The sequence below is a fragment of the Schistocerca americana genome, chromosome 6 (genome assembly GCF_021461395.2).
Source record: "Schistocerca americana isolate TAMUIC-IGC-003095 chromosome 6, iqSchAmer2.1, whole genome shotgun sequence".
Classification (NCBI taxonomy): Eukaryota; Metazoa; Arthropoda; class Insecta; order Orthoptera; family Acrididae; genus Schistocerca; species Schistocerca americana.
In genome coordinates, this window is record NC_060124.1 from 353,723,489 (window position 1) to 353,742,223 (window position 18,735).

Sequence of the window (18,735 nt, forward strand, 5' to 3'; positions counted from 1 at the left end):
TGTCTTGCAAACGTCCCCATCTGTTGACTCAGGGATCGAGACGTGGCTGCACGATCCGTTACAGCCATGCGGATAAGATGCCTGTCATCTCGTCTGCTAGTGATACGAGGCCGTTGGGATCCAGCACGGCGTTCCGTATTACCCTTCTGAACCCACGGGTTCCATATTCTGCTAACAGTCATTGGATCTCGACCAACGCGAGCAGTAGTGTCGCGATACTATAAACCGCAAACGCGATAGGCGGAAACGTGATGGTACGCATTTCTCCTCCTTACACGAGGCATCACAACAACGTTTCACCAGGCAACGCCGGTCAACCTTTGTTTATGTATGAGAAATCGATTGGAAACTTTCCTCGTGTCAGCACGTTGTAGGTGTCGCCACCGGCGCCAACCTTGTGTGAATGCTCTGAAAAGCTTATCATTTGCATATCATAGCATCTTCTTCCCGTCGGTTAAATTTCGCGTTTGTAGCACGTCATGAACCCATGAACTCATGAACCATGGACCTTGCCATTGGTGGAGAGGCTTGCGTGCCTCAGCGATGCAGATGGCCGTACCGTAGGTGCAACCACAACGCAGAGGTATCTGTTGAGAGGCCAGACAAACGTGTGGTTCCTGAAGAGGGGCAGCAGCCTTTTCAGTAGTTGCAGGGGCAACAGTCTGGATGATTGACTGATCTGACATTGCAACACTAACCAAAACGGCCTTACTGTGCTGGTACTGCGAACGGCTGAAAGCAAGGGGAAACTACAGCCATAATTTTTCCCGAGGGCATGCAGCTTTACTATATGGTTAAATGATGATGGCGTCTTGTTGGGTAAAACATTCCGGAGGTAAAATAGTCCCCCATTCGGATCTCCGGGCGGGGATTACTCAAGAGGACGTCGTTATCAGAAGAAAGAAAACTGGCGTTCTACGGATCGGAGCGTGGAATGTCAGATCCCTTAATCGGGCAGGTAGGTTAGAAAATTTAAAAAGGGAAATGGATAGGTTAAAGTTGGATATAGTGGGAATTAGTGAAGTTCGGTGGCAGGAGGAACAAGACTTTTTGTCAGGTGAATAGGTAGGTTTAATAAAGAATAAAAAATAGGTGTGCGGGTAAGCTACTACCAACAGCATAGTGAACGCATTACTGTGGCCAAGATAGACACGAGGACCATGCCTACTACTGTAGTACAAGTTTATATGCCAACTAGCTCTGCAGATGATGAAGAAATTGATGAAATGTATGATGAAATAAAGGAAATTATTCAGGTAGTGAAGGGACAAGAAAATTTAATAGTCGTGTGTGAGTGGAATTCGAGAGTAGGAAAAGGGAGAAAAGGAAACATAGTGGGTGAATATGGATTGTTGGAGAGAAATGAAAGAGGAAGCAGTCTCGTAGAATTTTGCACAGAGCATAACTGAATCATAGCTAACACTTGGTTCAAGAATCATAAAAGAAGGTTGTATAAATGGAAGAATCCTGGAGATACTAGAAGGTATTAGATAGATTATATAATGGTAATACAGAGATTTAGGAACCAGGTTTTAAATTGTAAGACATTTCCAGTGGCAGATGTGAACTCTGACCACAATCTATTGGTTATGAACTGTAGATTAAAACTGAAGAAACTACAAAAAGGTGGGAATTTAAGGAGATGGGACCTGGATAAACTGACTAAACCGGAGGTTGTACGGAGTTTCAGGGAGAGCATAAGGGAACAATTGAAAGGAATGGGGGAAATAAATACAGTAGAAGAAGAATGGGTAGCTCTGAGGGATGAAGTAGTGAAGGCAGCAGAGAATCAAGTAGGTAAAAAGACGAGGGCTAGTAGAAATCCTTGGGTAACAGAAGAAATATTGAACTTAATTGATCAAAGGAGAAAATATAAAAATGCAGTCAATGAAGCAGGCAAAAGGGAATACAAACGTTTCAATAATGAGATCGACAGGAAGTGCAAAGTGGCTAAGCAGGTATGGCTAGAGAACAAATGTAAGGATGTAGAGGCTTATCTCACTAGGGGTGAGATAGATACTGCCTACAGGAAAATTAAAGAGACCTTTGGAGAAAGGAGGACCACTTGCATGAATATCAAGAGCTCAGATGGAAACCCAGTTCTAAGCAAAGAAGGGAAAGCAGAAAAAAGAAAATGGTTCAAATGGCTCTGAGCACTATGGGACTCAACTGCTGAAGTCATTAGTCCCCTAGAACTTAGAACTAGTTAAACCTAACTAACCTAAGGACATCACAAACATCCATGCCCGAGGCAGGATTCGAACCTGCGACCGTAGTGGTCTTGCGGTTCCAGACTGCAGCGCCTTTAACTGCACGGCCACTTCGGCCGGCCGGAAAGCAGAAAGGTGGAAGGAGTATATAGAGGCTGTATACAAGGGCGATGTACTTGAGGACAATATTATGGAAATGGAAGAGGATGTAGATGAAGATGAAAGGGGAGATACGATACTGCGTGAAGAGTTTGACAGAGCACTGAAAGACCTGAGTCGAAACGAGGCCTCGGGAGTAGACAACATTCCACTGGAAATACTGACGGCCTTGGGAGAGCCAGTCCTGACAAAACACTACCATCTGGTGAGCAAGATGTATGAGACACGCGAAATACCCTCAGACTTCAAGAAGAATATAATAATTCCAATCCCAAAGAAAGCAGGTGTTGACAGATGTGAAAATTACCGAACTGTCAGTTTAATAAGCCACGGATGCAAAATACTAACACGAATTCTTTACAGACGAATGGAAAGACTGGTAGAAGCCGACCTCGATGAAGATCAGTTTGGATTCCGTAGAAATGTCGGAACACGTGAGGCAATACTGACCTTACGACTTATCTTAGAAAATATATTAATGGAAGGCAAACTTACGTTTCTACCATTTGTAGACTTACAGAAAGCTTTTGACAATGTTGAGTGGAATACTCTCTTTCAAATTCTGAAGGTGGCAGGGGTAAAATACAGGGAGCGTAAGGCTATTTACAATTTGTACAGAAATCAGATGGCAGTTATAAGAGTAGAGGGACATGAAAGGGAAGCAGCGGTTGGGAAGGGAGTGAGACAGGGTTGTAGTCTGTCCCCGATGTTATTCAATCTGTATATTGAGCAAGCAGTAAAGGAAACAAAAGAAAAATTTGGAGTAGGTATTAAAGTCCATGGAGAAGAAATAAAAACGTTGAGGTTCGCCGATGACACTGTAATTCTGTCAGAGACAGCAAAGGACTTGGAAGAGCAGTTGAACGGAATGGATAGTGTCTTGAAAGGAGGATATAAGAAGAACATCAGCAAAAACAAAACGAGGATAATGGAATGTAGTCTAATTAAGTCGGGTGATGCTGAGGGAATTAGATTAGGAAATGAGACACTTAAAGTAGTAAAGGAGTTTTGCTATTTGGGGAGCAAAATAACTGATGATTGTCGAAGTAGAGAGGATATAAAATGTAGACGGCAATGGCAAGGAAAGCGTTTCTGAAGAACAGAAATTTAACATCGAGTATAGGTTTATGTGTCAGGAAGTCGTTTCTGAAAGTATTTGTATGGAGTGTAGCCATGTATGGAAGTGAAACATGGACGATAAATAGTTTGGACAAGAAGAGAATTGAGGCTTTCGAAATGTTGTGCTACAGAAGAATGCTGAAGATTAGATGGGTAGATCACATAACTAATGATGAGGTATTGAATGGAATTGCGGGGAAGAGAAGTTTGTGGCACAACTTGACAAGAAGAAGGGACTGGTTGGTAGGACATGTTCTGAGGCATCAAGGGATCACAAATTTAGCATTGGAGGGCAGCGTGTAGGGTAAAAATCGTAGAGGGAGACCAAGACAAGAATACACTAAGCAGATTCAGAAGGATGTAGGTTGCAGTAAGTACTGGGAGATGAAGAACCTTGCACAGGTAGAGTAGCATGGAGAGCTGCATCAAACCAGTCTCAGGACTGAAGACAACGACAACAACAACAGCACGTCATCTTCGTGGTGTAAAAATTTTAATGGTTAGTAGTGTACTAATACCAAATATCGCCGCTCATTTGAGGAAATATTTTGTGTGATGTATCTTTGGAGCACAGCATTATACGGTAGTAATCATGGACGGATCGGAAACCGGAAAAAAAGACATTCGAAGAATTTGGGATGTGATCCTGCATAGGTTGTCGGAAATTAGGTCGACTGATAGTGTAAGGAATGTGAGAAGGTACTCCACAGAACCGATGAGATAAGGAGCATATAGAGAACAGTGATAAGAAGAAGTGATGGGATCATGGGACATTTGTTAAGACATTACGAAATAACTTCCGCGGCTCTAGAGCGGACGGATCACAGCAGGCCGTCGCCATGTCACTTGACCTGTATGTATATCGTAAGTATGTGACCAAATAAAGTTCACAGCCATCGATTGCTCTTCACTCGTAGTTGTCTGATGAATTGCGTGCAAGGAAACGGCCGTGTGTGGCAGTTTGGATGCCTGGCTACGACTGTGTCTAGTTATTAATCTCTGTTGTGTAATTTGCCTACTTTCGCTAAGCCCACTTTTTTTTGCAGTCTTCTGACTGGTTTGTTGCGGCTCCCTCCAGTACCATGGAAGTGATTCTCTGACATCTTTACACATGACCTACCATCCTGCCCTTCTTGTCAGTGTTTTTGTATATTCCTTTCCTGATCGATTCTCATTCTTTGCCTTTGATAAGGTCCACCTAATTTTCCCAGTATTCTCCTGTCGTATCACATCTCAAATGATTCGATTCTCTTCTTTTCCGCTTTTCCCACAGTCCATGTTTCACTACCTTACAATGTTGTGCTTCAAATGCAGATTCCCAGAAATTTCTCTCTCAAATTAACGCCTGGACTTCTGTTTACCAAGAATATCCTTTTGACAGTGCTAGTCTGCTTTCAATGTCCTCCTTGCTCCCTTTGTCTTGGGTTATTTTGCTGCCCTGGTGGCAGAATTCCTTAAAAATGGTTGAAATGGCTCTGAGCACTATGGGACTTAACATCTGAGGTCATCAGTCCCCTAGAACTTACAACTACTTAAACCTAACTAACCTATGCACATTACACACATCCATGCCCGAGGAAGGATTCGAACCTGTGACTGTAGCAGTCACGCGGTTCCGGACTGAAGGGCTTAGAACCGCACGGCCACCGCGGCCGGCAGAATTCCTTAACTTCATCTACTTCGTCGTCACTAATTCTGATGTTAAGTTTCTCACTGTTCTCATTCCTGCTACTTCTCATTGCTTCCTTCTTACTTAGACTTACTGTCAATTCATATTCTGTAATCAATAGACCCATTCTCTCCAGCAGATACTGTAATTCTCATTCATTTCCACAGAAGATAGCAATTTCATCAGCGATTCTTATCGCTGATATCCATTCACCTTGAATATTAATTCTGCTCTTGAAAATTTCTTTTATTTCCGTCATTGCTTCTTCGCAGTCTTGATTGAAAAGTAGAAGCAAAAGACTACTACTATCTTGATCTTCCACTCTTATTATTCCCTCTTGGCACTTGTGGGTGTTTATCTTTCCCACCTTTCCCCACAGTTTACCCTTATTTTTATCAGAATTTCAAACATCGTGCACCATTTGAGACTGTCGAACGCTTTTTCCAGGTCGACAAACCATATAAACGTGTCTTGATTTTTCTTTAGTTTTGCTTCCGACCACAACGTGAAAATTGCCTCTCTAGTCCCTATACCTTTCCTTAAGCCGAAATGATCGCCATCTAGCACATCTCCGATTGTGTTTTCGATTCTTCTTGTATGGCCACTAGGGTAAGATAGTCAGGGACCACGGACCGTTCTGGAAAGTAAAATTGAAAGCGGCATTGCGGCTTATGTAGAGAACATAATGGTATTACTAAAATGAGTGAAATGGTCCAACAACCCCAGTAATCCCCCTGCGGGTCCGGGGGTTAGAATAGGCCCGAGGTATTCCTGCCTGTCGCAAGAGGCGACTAAAAGGAGTCCCTCCCCCTCAAGGGGGTAGTTAGCGCCTGCGTCCGGAGACGGACGGTTCCACAACCTATATTTGCGGTCATTTTGGTTTTTCGCTTCATCTCGTTTCTTCCTTCCTATGGTTGGTTCCTTTCTTTGTTCTTCTCCATCTCACTGTCTTTCTTATTCTCTCCCTTGCCTCCTTCTCCTTGCCTCCTTCTCCTTGCCTCCTCCTCCTTGCCTCCTTCTCCTTGCCTCCTTCTGCTTGCCTTCTTCTGCTTGCCTTCTCTGGTCTCCGCCTCGGCGTTTGAGAAAGTCTGTTCTCTCTCCCTTCTTTTTCCTCTTCTTCCTTCCTCCCTTGGCTCGCCGAAGGCCGACCCAAGCGTTCGCACGCGTAGCCGGTGACGGGGTAACGCGTAATTCCCCACCCTGGGTAGACAAGTAAGGCACGTACGTACCCCCTGGTTTGGCCAGGCCAGGGAGGGGTGATTGCCTGAGCTGATACGTTCTGACCATGCCGATTGGTCCCTCCGTCTGTTTCTCGGGAGGTGTGACATGAGGTGTAAACATTCACCTAAGGCGGGAGTGCCCTCTGAGAGGGTCCCCACAAGGAAGGAGCGCGCCACCGGAGACGCTGGCAATCATGGGGGATTCCTCCCCAATGGATTTCTCTTCTTCTTCTCTCTCGACTTGTGCCCACAAACGGAAACTTGACCAGCCACCAGTGACAAAAGTACTACCGTCTGCCCCACAGTTCCTCGTAGTTTCTCGATCTGAGGACGGAAAGGATTTTTCCTTTGTCAACCCTTTCGTTACCCAGAAGGGCGTAGATGCCATAGCCGGATCTGTCAAGTCTTGTACCAGTTTGCGTAACGGTACCTTGTTACTAGACACTGAGAACGCCTTTCAGGCACAAAAACTGCTTCGGGCCACACTCCTGTACACGTTCCCTGTCCGGGTGGAGGCTCACCACACTTTGAATTCGTCTCGTGGTGTGGTATATACTAGATCACTCGACGGATTGACTGACGAGGAGATTCAGTCTTTCCTCGCTGAGCAGGGCGTGACGGCTGTCCATAGGGTCATGAAAAAGGTCAACAATGACCTTGTACCGACCCGGACACTTTTCTTGACCTTTGATGGTGTTCAGCTGCCGTGACGCATCAAAGCGGGCTATGAGGTTATTTCTGTTCGCCCCTATGTCCCTACACCTACGCGCTGCTACCAGTGTCAGGGTTTTAATCACACCCGCCAGTCTTGTTCTAATGACTGTCCACCTCCATCTCCTCGTTGCATGAACTGTCAGGGTGACCATGCAGCGTCCTCCCGCAACTGTCCCATCTACAAGAATGAATGCTGTATGCAGGAAATTCGGGTCAAAGAGAAAGTGTCCACCTCGGCTGCTCGCAGGCTATTTGCTAGTATAAAGCCCATGCTGCTCCCAGCGGGGAAATACAGTACTGTCCTCACGTCTCCTCGGACTACCAGGTAGGTGTCGACACAGACATGCGATTTGACCTTTAGCGCTACGGTCGTCCGTTCGGCCAGTGCTAAGATCGCCCGGTCAACGTCTCCTCTTCCTCCCGTCACCCATAAGACACAAGCACCTTCATCAGCTTCTGCCAAGACTAAGACCCAGACGTCAGATGCACGGGCCTTCAAGAAGGAACCGTCCCGTGCAGACTTCCTACATACCTCGAACTCCCAGCCATCGACCAGTACTTCCACTAAACGACCTTCCAAGAAGGCTCATAGGAAGCACAGTTCTCCTTCTCCGCCACGGCGTTTTCTTCTCCTGCGCCACCCAGCGGTTGCCGCCCCAGGCCGTCATCCGTTTCGCCTAGCCGCACCGCTGGTAGCCGAACATCTGGCCGTTCACCTGCAGAGGAAGCTCCCCCTCCTGGCCATCTTAACAAGATGGCCGATGAACCTATAGAACCAATGGACGATGACTGTCCGCCTACTGATAGCGGCGGCACTGCTCGCTCGAAGCCAGGCCCTCAGCGGCCTTCGAGGTGACCCTTTCTTGCTTCTCCTTTTTCTTTTTCTTTTCACGATGGCACTTATTCACTGGAATATTCGCAATATTCGCTCCAACCGAGAGGACTTGAAGTTGCTGCTCCGCTTGCACTGTCCGCTCGTCGTAGCCCTCCAGGAAACGAAGCTACGCCCATGCGATCAAATTGCCTTGGCACACTACACCTCTGTGCGTTTTGACCTACCCCCTATGACAAGTATTCCGGCTCATGGAGGGGCTACGTTGCTGGTCCGGGATGATATTTACTACGATCCCATCACATTGCACACCGGCCTGCAGGCAGTTGCCGTCTGAATTACTCTCCCCACTTTTACATTTTCCATTTGTACCGTTTACACTCCATCGTCGTCTGCCGTTACCAGGGCAGACATGATGCAAATTTTTGCTCAGCTACCTGCACCATTTTTGTTAACTGGAGACTTCAATGCCCACCATCCCCTTTGGGGCTCTCCAACATCCTGCCCGAGGGGCTCCCTGTTAGCAGACCTTTTCAACCAGCTCAATCTTGTCTGCCTCAATACAGCCGTCCCTACTTTTCTTTCGGACACATCTCACACCTATTCCCATTTTGACCTCTCTATATGTACTACCCAGCTTGCACGCCGGTTACAGTGGTATGCCCTTTCTGATACATATTCGAGCGACCACTTCCCGTGTGTCATCCATCTCCTGCATCATACCCCCTCTCCGTGCTCAGCTAGTTGGAACATCTCCAAAGCAGACTGGGGGCTCTTGTCTTCCAGGGCTACCTTTCAGGATCAAACCTTCACAAGCTGCGATAGTCAGGTCGCAAACCTCACGGAAGTCATTCTCACTGCTGCTGAATATTCCATCCCTCACACTACTTCTTCTCCACGTCGCGTACCGGTCCTCTGGTGGACCGCAGCCTGTAGAGACGCTTTACGTGCTCGTCGACGTGCTTTACGCACCTTTAAACGCCACCCTACAGTGGCGAATTGTATCAATTATAAATGATTACGTGCGCAGTGTCGTCGTATTATTAAAGAAAGCAAGAAAGCCAGCTGGGCTGCTTTCACAAGCACCTTCAACAGTTTTACTCCTTCTTCTGTTGTCTGGGATAGCCTGCGCCGGCTATCTGGCACTAAGTTCCACTCACCAGTTTCTGGCTTGACGGTCGCGAATAACGTCCTTGTGGCCCCTGAGGATGTCTCCAATGCCTTCGGCCGCTTTTTCGCAGAGGTTTCGAGCTCCGCTCATTACCACCCTGCCTTCCTCCCCCGAAAACAGGCAGAGGAGGCTAGGCCACCTAACTTCCGCTCCTCGAATCGTGAAAGTTATAATGCCCCATTCACCATGCAGGAACTCGAAAATGCACTTGCCAGGTCACGGTCCTCCGCTCCAGGGCCTGATTCTATACATGTTCAGATGCTGAAGAACCTTTCTCCTCCGGGTAAAGGTTTCCTTCTTCGTACTTATAATCGCATCTGGATTGAGGGACATGTTCCCGCATGCTGGCGCGAGTCTATTGTTGTACCGATTCCTAAGCCGGGGAAGGACAAGCACCTGACTTCCAGTTATCGACCCATCTCGCTGTGTCTGTAAGGTGATGGAGCGAATGGTTAACTCTCGTTTGGTTTGGCTGCTCGAATCTCGACGCCTACTTACCAATGTAAAATATGGATTTCGTAGGCGCCGCTCTGCTGTTGACCATCTGGTTACCTTGTCGACCTTCATTATGAATAACTTCTTGCGGAAGAGCCCGACCGCGGCTGTGTTCTTTGATTTGGAGAAGGCTTACGACACCTGTTGGAGGGCGGGCATTCTCCGCACCATGCATACATGGGGCCTTGGCGGTCGCCTCCCTCTCTTTATTCGTTCCTTTTTAATGGATCGACAGTTCAGGGTACGTGTGGGTTCTGTCCTGTCCGACGCCTTTCGCCAGGAGAATGGGGTGCCACAGGGCTCAGTTTTGAGCGTCGCTCTCTTCGCCATAGCGATCAATCCAATAATGGATTGCCTCCCAGCTGATGTATCAGGCTCCCTTTTCGTGGACGATTTTACCATCTATTGCAGCGCGCAGCGTACATGTCTCCTGGAGCGCTGTCTTCAGCGTTGTCTTGACCGTCTTTACTCCCAGAGTGTCGCCAATGGCTTCCGTTTTTCTGCCGAGAAGACGGTCTGTATTAACTTCTGGCGCTACAAAGAGTTTCTCCCACCGTCCTTACGACTCGGTCCCGTTGCTCTCCCATTCGTGGAGACAACAAAATTTTTAGGTCTTACATTTGACAGGAAACTTAGCTGGTCTCCACATGTGTCATATTTGGCTGCCCGTTGTACCCGTTCTCTAAATGTCCTCCTTGTTCTCAGTGGTATGTCGTGGGGAGCGGATCTAACCGTCCTACTTCGCCTATATCGGTCGATTGTCCGCTCCAAGCTGGATTATGGGAGCTTCGTATACTCCTCTGCACGGCCGTCCATCTTACGCCGCCTCAACTCCATACAACATCGTGGTCTACGTCTTGCGATCCGAGCGTTTTATACTAGTCCCGTCGAGAGTCTTCATTCCGAAGCCGGTGAATTGCCACTCACCTACCGGCGCGATATACTGCTTTGTCGGTATGCCTGGAGGCTACTGTCCATGCCCAACCACCCGTCTTATCGTTCCTTTTTTGACGACTCTCTCGACCGTCAATACGGGTTGTATGTCGCTGCCCTGCTACCCCCTGGAGTTCGCTTTCGTCGACTCCTTCAACACCTTGATTTTTCACTTCCTGCAACCTTTAGAGTGGGCGAGAGCCACACGCCACCTTGGCTCCAGGCTCAGGTTCGCGTTCACCTTGACCTCAGCTCGCTCCCAAAGGAGGTTACCCCCGATTCGGTATACCACTCCCGTTTTGTCGAACTTCGTTCGAAGTTCATTAATATGACCTTCATTTATACAGATGGCTAAGACCAATGACGGGGTCGGGTGTTCTTTTATTGTCGGGGCACAAAGTTTCAAATACCGGCTCCATGGCCATTGTACGGTCTTCACAGCTTAGCTCTTTGCCCTCTACCAGGCTGTTATTTACATCTGCCGCCACCGACATTCTGCTTATGTCATCTGCTCCGATTCCCTGAGCGCCATCCAGAGCTTCAGTGATCCGTATCCGGTTCACCCTTTCGTGCACCGGATCCAACGCTCTCTTCAGCAGCTGGTGGACGACGGTTCTCCGGTTAGCTTTATGTGGGTTCCTGGCCATGTCGGTATCCCTGGGAACGAAGCTGCAGATGCCGCGGCCAAGGCTGCGGTCCTCCAGCTCTCGGACAGCTTCTTGTTGTGTCCCTTCATCAGATTGTAGCAGGGTCATTTGTCGGCGCATTTTATCGCTGTGGCATGCCGATTGGGCTGCACTTACGGACAACAAGCTTCGGGCCTTGAAACCTCTTCCCGCGGCTTGGACGTCCTCCTCACGCCCTTCTTGGTGGGAGGAGGTCGTTTTGGCCCGGTTACGAATTGGACACTGCCGGTTCAGCCATCACCATATGCTGACGGCTGCGCCGGCGCCGTTCTGCCCTTGTGGGCAATTGCTGACGGTCCGCCACATTTTAACGTCCTGTCCGGATTTTAATACACTGCGTCTTGATCTTGGCCTGCCATGTACTCTAGATGCCATTTTAGCGGATGACCCAGGAGCAGCTGCTCGCGTTCTTCGTTTTATCAACTTGACAAACCTGTCTAAGGACATTTGATTATGGTGTTTTTTTAATCCTATGCCTGTCAATCTGTCTTTTATCGTGTTTTCCCTTTTAGTTGCTGTTTTAAACTTGTGCCTCGCGGTGCATTCCTAACATAGTCTGGGCGCTAATGACCATTGTAGTTGTGCGCCCTAAAACCACAAAAAAAAAAAAAAAAACAGTTACAGGTTGCCTCTCTAAGGGCTCCCAGGGGCAACAAAACTTTGATTTTCTTTATTTCATGAAATTATTGATTGAATTTAAAAATTTAAAGTTTTGCCATAACATTCATTAAGAAGTATCAACTTACTTCAAGTTATTAGGAAGAATGTATTTATCTTGAGTAGGTTTGTAGTGCTACGGTAGTTTACCGTAGACTGTCGTAAATAGTGTGTACTGCGGTAGGTTTCTTAGTAGCTTCGCTCAGTTCAGATCGTTCCTCTAAGGTAAGTATTTTGCATATCTATTGGGGGTTACCTCATTTCTATCGCTTTGATCGCTTTGTTTGCGTAATCGATCAGTGTCATACTACGTTCCCATAGAAACCAGGAGCGGTGAAGCGCGTAGAAATTGAGGATATAAAGTGGCCCGCGAAATCTCCTGAACAGTTTTGTTCTACATAGTTATCCTCCAGTGTGTTACTTAAAAATTAACAGTATTCGTAGCAAAATCGATTTTGTCAGTGTTTAGTTCAAGTCTTATCTGAAAATCGTTGATTTTGTAACGTGAAACAGAGGGATATTGTAGTAAAGATAAAAAATAATACAGATTTATTATATTGCCATGTGAAATAAAGAAATGTAATATAAAATGAAAAAAAAACGCAAAACAAAATCATATCAAGCATCACTTCAAGACTAAGTCCAGCTTACATAAAACGTATTTCTGTTATTCAAAAACAAATTTTGCGCTTATTGATAACAAGATGAGCAATTGATCACGATGAAGAACATTCTACTGAGTATAAAATAACAATATTTATATAGATTTTTTTATGTCTGTGAATATAAACTAAACTGACATCAAAATTAATTGCTTTGGTTTCATATGAGAGCAGAAGTTCAACTATTACTTGTAAAATCCAATTTTAATTTTGTAAGGGAATAAAATTCGTAATGGATTAACACTGAATGATGTGTGGTTCTAGTTCTGTGGGAAACAAACCAACAAATAGGAAACAGAGAGAAGTCGTCAGCTTCCTGTTTCTCTCTCACACATTCATTTACGTTTCTTTCTCTACCAGTTCTACCAGTGCTACCAATACTTCCCGTAATCCTAACATTTACTACGTCATTTGCGTACTCTACCGAAAGTACCGAACTGTAGTTTTGGTAGAGCACAACGTTAGTCTTGAGACATCGAAGTCACGGTGCGTATATCACACGACTATAGTCATCGAGTATTTCATAGTGGAAAAACTCTTAGCGTCTTCCAACAAACTTTAAGCATAATTTCAATACTTTATCCAGACTTTTTCTCCCTACAACCGCTCCCCCCCCCCCCCCCCCACACACACACAAAAAAAAAAAATCACTCACAATACAATGAAAGGAACGTTTATCGCTTACTGGATTTGTTGCATTTGTTCTGTTCATGTAATAAAACTTGAGCATCAATCACGACTTTTTAATTTATTGTTTCTTTATTACTAACTATATACGCAACATAATTCACAGACAGCATCCAGATACAGTATACCTACGAAATCATATTATTGTAGAACACAGAGACTGTGGGCGAATAATCCGAAACTCATAAAACCACACAACTGAGCTTTTGGGTCTTCAGCCATAAAGGCTTAATGCTTACTCATATGAAAAGTAATCAGTCGTCTGAGGTTGTTTTACGAGTGGCAGTTCGATTTTTTATGGAAATTTTGGTGGTGGGAGAGGGCGGCCTATATTACTTGTGCCAATCTAAAATGTAACTTACGTTAGGAAGGAAAACAAATGGTTCAAATGGCTCTAAGCACTACGGGACTTAACATCTGAGGTCATCAGTCCCCTAGAACTTAGAACTACTTAAACCTACCTAACCTAAGGACACCACCCACATCCATGCTCGAGGCGGGATTCGAACCTGCGACTGTAGCGGTCGCGTGGTTCCAGACTGAAACGCCTAGAGCCGCTCGGCCACTGCGGCCGGCAAGGAAAACAAATGCTTACATTAATGGTCACAGATATTGCAGCGAGATGCTTTTTTCTACCTGGTGAATTTAAGCTATTTATGAAACAAATCTCTAATTTCTAAGTATCTAACTTCTAAACTGAAAAATAGGAGTTCCCGATTCTGCAGGTATACTAATTCATTTCACATAACTCTGCCTCACAAAATTTACAGCAAGAGCTATGGAAATCTGGAGTACAGCTGTTGATAATATTTCAATGGACACATCGAGATTACAGTCCAGTTCTACTTGCGTGCATTGCAGCCTCTAGATTCAGGGGTCCAAGGTTAGATTTATGGCCGGGTTGGAGATTTTCTTCGCTCGTGGACTAAGTGTTTGTGTTATCATTTTATCTCTCAACCATATACGCTCAAATCGCTGAAGTGGCATGACCTAGAAAGACCTGCATCAGGTGTCCGAACTAACTCGGATGGGATTCCCAGCCAATAGCACTATACGATCATATCATTCATCAAAATTGCAAAGACACTGTGTAAGTTAATCTACAAGACAATGGCTGAAAGGACAACTGAGGACATGAAGATGTCTCTGCTGGCCGCAGTGGCCGAGTGGTTCTAGGCGCTTCAGTCTGGAACCGCGCGACCGCTACGGTCGCAGGTTCGAATCCTGCCTCGGGCATGGATGTGTGTGATGTCATTAGGTAAGTTAGGTTTAAGTAGTTCTACGTTATAGGGAACTGATGACCTCACATGTTAAGTCCCATAGTGCTCAGACCCATTTGAGCCATCTGAAGATGTCTTTGATAAATACAGATTCATAAGATATAAGCGACATCAATGGCATCAATGAAAATTTTTATGTGTACTTTAACATAAGCTTCATTCCCAAGAAAGCTACTGTAACACCAAAAATGCAAAAAAATACCTTCAGCACCACACCAAATTTGTCGCCGCTTAACATCTGGTGATAAATTTTTATATGCTGCTAATTCTGAATCCTTACACTTTATTACAAAAACCATATTTAATATGTAATGGATGTATTTGTTTATCTATAAATGTATGTATATAATTAATTATAATAATAATGCAAATATTGTAATTCGCTGCCTAATGGCTAAGGGAACTGTATCGATGGCAGTAGCCGTGCCACGTTTATCTTTGCGTATGGAGAGTCTCTGTCGCGCTGCGAGGAGAGAAGAGACAGAGCAACTTGAGTCTCGAAAGAATTCGGAATTCATTGCTAATTCTGAATCGTTAAGCTTCATTACAGAAACTATATATAATAGTGCATATATATATATATATATATATATATATATATATATATATATATATATGTGTGTGTGTGTGTGTGTGTGTGTGTGTGTGTGTGTGTGTGTGTGTGTGTGTGTGTGTGTATGTATATATAAGTAATTTATTATAGTTATACTGCAAATATTGTAAACCGCCATGTAATCGCCAAGGTAACTGTGTTCAAATGTATCGATGGTAAATACGAAATTGTAGTAGCTGCGCCATGATTATCTTTGTGTATGGATGGACTCTGTCACTCTATGAGCAGAGATGAGACAGAGCAGCTAGAGTCTCAAAGAGTGAGGAAATGTTTGTTGGGTGCTCCCACAGACGGGGTGTGCAGTTATGACCGCGACAATGAAGGCAAGCCTACTTAATGAACCAGCGAGTATTGAGAGCACCGTATGAGTGTACAGGCGGAGGTAGCTGCAATTCCAAGTATTGCCTGTCCCATAGTCATCCGTGGCTCTGGAGACGACTTATGGATCACAACCAACAGTAACAGCTCGGCACTGTTGTCGGCTACATTCTTCGCCGTCGGCACAGCTACAGCAATATAAGACTGTTAACTGACAAAGTATAACTAATATTGTACAGGCATTACCCAGTGCCATTTCTTTAACAAACTTTAATAACTAACTTCCTTGAATAATAACCTTCAATAAAACTTGTAGTACACCTGTGATGTCATTGGCCTCAGACATTATTACCAAGCAGGGTCCCTTTCCTTTCCACGCAATTGCCAAGTGTCTTAAAAATATGAAACGTCCAGAATGAGATTTTCACTCTGCAGCGGAGTGTGCGCTGATATGAATTTCGTATTTACCATCGATACATTTGAACACAGTTACCTTGGCGATTACATGGCGGTTTCATATCAGCGCACACTCCGCTGCAGAGTGAAAATCTCATTCTGGAAACATCCCCCAGGCTGTGGCTAAGCCATGTCTCCGCAATATCCTTTCTTTCAGGAGTGCTAGTTCTGCAAGGTTCGCAGGAGAGCTTCTGTAAAGTTTGGAAGGTAGGAGACGAGGTACTGGCAGAAGTAAAGCTGTGGGTACCGGGCGTGAGTCGTGCTTCGGTAGCTCAGCTGGTAGAGCACTTGCCCGCGAAAGGCAAAGGTCCCGAGTTCGAGTCTCGGTCGGGCACACAGTTTTAATCTGCCAGGAAGTTTCAATATGAAACGTGATTAACTATTTACCGTCAGTTTTGTTTGTTTGTTAATGACCAGTCTACATTTTGCAGCCTCAGTAACTGTTCATTCTTCTGTTTCATAACAGAGGCTTAACTAATTTGCAATTTTTAGTATTAACTTCACTCACTTAAAGTAATGTGAAATTTCACTGTCGAAACTAATACATAAAGATACAGCGCAAATTAAATGTGCGCAATTTCATTTATTCTGTGTTTAACTTAGAGAGTGATTTCTACTGACTTGGTATGTATTTTATTGTTCTTATGTTGAAAGAAAATCGGTTGCTCATTTGCTTAAAGTAAACACTATTCAGTCTTTCTATAACGAAAAGTAAATTGTTTGCCTTTTTCCAAACTTGGCATTAAGTTACGCCCAGGTTACTGAAAGTCAATTTTTATGTAACAAAGTTTCATTACAGTCAGTTATTTATTTAACCAGTCACTTCATTTAACTTTACTTTCAAAATTTGGTATTTCTGAAGAAGTAACTGCAAACTCGGTGCTTTCTGATTCATTTCTTTTCTCGTGAATTATTGTGTTGTGGAACAGCATGACACAAGTGGCCGTGCGGTTAAAGGCGCTGCAGTCTGGAACCGCAAGACCGCTATGGTCGCAGGTTCGAATCCTGCCTCGGGCATGGATGTTTGTGATGTCCTTAGGTTAGTTATGTTTAACTAGTTCTAAGTTCTAGGGGACTAATGACCTCAGCAGTTGAGTCCCATAGTGCTCAGAGCCATTTGAACCATTTGAACAGCATGACAACCTTCTCTGTCGTGACTGTTTGCTTAATTTTCTTGCCATTCACTTTCTTACGGTTTTGGATATTCATTGCCCTAGTAGTCTAACGACCTTTTAATTATCCTGTTTTTGCTAATCAAAATGGTTCGAATGGCTGTAAGCACTATGGGACTTAACGTCTGAGGTCATCAGTCCCCTGGACTTAGAACTACTTAAACCTAACTAACCTAAGGACATCACACACAGCCACGCCCGAGGCAGGACTCGAACCTGCGATATTACGTGGTGCCCTTCCCCTCCCCCCCCCCCCCCCCCCCCCCCCACCTGTATGGTTCGTGATCGATTGCTATATGATCCACCATTTCAAAATTATCAGTATTTAGAGTAGTTTTAGAATAGATTGTTCCTTCAGAAGGGTCTGTATTACACTTTTATCCTACTAACCGATATTATATTTCTTCGGTAACGATAGCCTTAATTATTGTAAAATTTCACTAGGCATACGCGATTACTGCCAATTTATCTTCATCCAGTAGGCCGATTAGGAAGAGGAAGATTACATTACATTTTAGTTTTTTTGAAAGTGTTAGCTTAGGATGATTTACTGCCACTGCGGGTAAACAAAGCTGCTCATTGTCCATTGCAGTACTTAACGACAGAGAAGTGTTCGGACAACTGCTTGTTGATGTTTGGTAAATCGCTCGTCTGCGACAGGTTCGAAGCGAGCGACCGACTGAATCCGATTTGTCGCTTGTGTTGGGACACTTAATGAGTGAGTAACGCTTAAGCAATGCACTCCCCGGTGTTTGTTGTCACTTCATCCGAGTCTCCTTAGCCCGGAACGTAAATCACACCTAATCAAGTACGGTAGCAGATGTACGTTTGTGCTGCAAATCACGTGAGGTAGCATTCTCGCTTCCCACGCCCGGGTTCCCGGGTTCGATTCCCGGCGGGGTCAGGGATTTTCTCTGCCTCGTGATGACTGGGTGTTGTGTGCTGTCCTTAGGTTAGTTAGGTTTAAGTAGTTCTAAGTTCTAGGGGACTGATGACCATAGCTGTTAAGTCCCATAGTGCTCAGAGCCATTTGAACCATTTTGCTGCAAATCAGCAACTCTTACGGTCCTTTCCTGGCACAAGCGAACGTGCAACAGAGAACGTGAATTCTGTCAGGTGTAAACGTCAGGCGCGTGCAAGCTAACGACATTCGGTAGTGTTCGTTTCGCATTCGCTAGTGTTCACTCGTGCTCTACCAGTTGTCGGCGAACCATCAAAGCAGTTTCGCGTCCTCTCCGCGTAAGCGCTAGCTGTACAAAAAGGTTTCATCTGCTTCTCTTTTAGTTTTGCTGTTGACACGAGTTGCGTGAGTGATGGAGTGGTGCGCAGAGAATATGTTTCTGATATAAGAATAAAGATAATATAAGTGCTCGGGGATTTACAGCACAAATGCACAGGGAAACAATTATGATTGGTATAAAATCCCGAAATCACTCAAAGATACAGTTGGTGACGAGATACAGACGGTAAATTCATCAGACTCTTTCATCAGGGTTGGGTTGTTTGGGGGAAGAGACAAAACTGCGAGGTCATCGGTCTCATCGAATTAGGGAAGGACGGGGAAGGAAGCCGGCCGTGCCCTTTCAAGGGAATCATCCCGGCATTTGCCTGGAACGATCTTAGGAAAATCACGGGAAACCTAAAACAGGAAGGCCGGACGCGTGATTCAACCGTCGTCCTCC